Source organism: Phalaenopsis equestris, unplaced genomic scaffold (assembly GCF_001263595.1).
Source record: "Phalaenopsis equestris unplaced genomic scaffold, ASM126359v1 Scaffold218903, whole genome shotgun sequence".
Classification (NCBI taxonomy): Eukaryota; Viridiplantae; Streptophyta; class Magnoliopsida; order Asparagales; family Orchidaceae; genus Phalaenopsis; species Phalaenopsis equestris.
In genome coordinates, this window is record NW_018237314.1 from 45,526 (window position 1) to 47,609 (window position 2,084).

The window sequence follows — 2,084 nt, forward strand, 5'->3', positions numbered from 1 at the left end:
ATTCTCACAAATGCCATATTACCAAAAAAATCACAAAATCACACAGTAAAACTCTATTTTTACTGCTTGGGTCATCTCCTACCTCTAAACCTTGACATAGGGCTTCACATTGAGTGCAATAGAAAAAATTTCGAAGGCTAAAAATTGTAGATTTCATCTGCTCTTGGTAAGAGCTTCACTTTAACTTAGAAATATTTTATTTTCACCATGGATTTTTACTACATTATGGAAATCCAAAAATTGGGATTTTTGATGAAAAAACTTAAAGAAAACTCATGGTAAAACGTTTCTTACCAAATAGTCTTACTTGGGGAGTTAGATTTTTTATTTTGTAATTTATTTGGAATTTTTGGATTTTGGTAGAATTTCAAATGGCTCCACGGGTGAAGAGAGGAAGGACAGATGATTTTGATGCACAAAGATTTGTTAATTTGAAGGCCCAACACAGTTATAACACTAAAATTGAATTGAGAAGATTGATACATGTCGGCACTATTTTTGGTGTGAGGTTTGCCCGTAAGAAGCGATTGAAAGGTTGATTCTTGCCAGAAATTGGGAACGATTTTGCTACTTCATTGCAGTAGCAATTGTGCCAATGATTCAGGAGTTTTATGCCAACTTAAGATTTACTAATGACTATCACATTCTCGTGAGAGGTAAGCAAGTTGAATTTACTGTCGAAAGGATCAATGCTTTTTATGGGCAGAGGAATGTATTTTTTGATGAATATGATGCATTCGTGATGACTGATTCATCACTGGATGAAGTGATTGCCTTCCTCACAGATGGAAGAGGAGAATGGAGGATTATAAATAATAAGATAGTTAACTCTTCTACTTCCATGTTGACTAGTCAGTCAAAGATATGACACCACTTCATTTCTGCTAGATTAATACCAACAAATCTTCTGACTGATGTAACAGATGATAGAGCTGTATTGAACTATTGCATTCAGAACATGAAAGCAATAGATGTTGGTGCTCTTATAGTTCATCATGCACGGAGCATAGCTAAGAGCTCTACAACTACTGGTTTGGGTTACCCTGCCCTGATTTTTGCTCTTTGTGAGCAATCAGGAGTAGAATCCCATAGTAATGAAAAAAGATTACAACCACAAAATCCTATTAGAAACCATATGATTCAGAGAGTTGAATCATTTGTTGAATCTAAGGGAGGATGAAGCGATAGACCTGAAGCGATAGACCCTTTATATCAGCTGCAGGGGCATCAACTTCTCGCTCTGCATCATTAGAAAACATTATGGACCAACTCATGATTTAAGAATTGGATATAGTAAATATTCAGAATCAGATTGGAGAGATTGGAGCAAGAAATGCTTATAATGATAAGTATCCGCAGAGGAAAGTTCAACATGATATAGCTTTTGAGGATGCTATGGTGAGATATCTTAGGGGTGACTACAATGTGGAATTTCCTACAAGGAAGAAGATGAAGAAGAGGAAGAAGATGATAATGACGAGGAAGGTGATGAAGATTATTATTTTTTGGAGTTAGTTTATTTGTTTTGTTTAGTTATTTGTTTTTTTGTATGTTGTTTGGATGTTATTTTGTTGGCATTTGAAACTGTAGAAGTAAAAACTTTTATTTTATGTTGTGGACTTAAAATTGTAATAGTAACCATAGATTTTTACTTTTTCTACATTTTTAGTATTTTAAGTTTTTGTTTATGTTCTTAAATCTCACCAAGTTCTTTAGAATATATTATCTATTATTTAATGCTTTAAAAATTGTATGTATTTTTAAAGTTAGTACCTACAGTATACCAGAGCCAAATTTCATTGTCAGAAATTCTCTATAGGTTAGTTTTTACTTTCATGCATTTACCGTTTTCTTTCACCAATTAAATTTTGCGCTAGAACATTTTTAAATACCTAAAAACTTAAGTTTGGGGGGAAGAAAAATTTCTCTTAAAAAGAAGTAAACTAAATTTTATTTGTCTTTAAGTAACAATATTTTTAAAATTAATTTAACATGACCCAGGATTTTAAGATTAAACTTTAAATGACTATACTTAAGTTTATGAATATTATGGTAAATTTAGGTAAAAATTTTTAATAATGAAG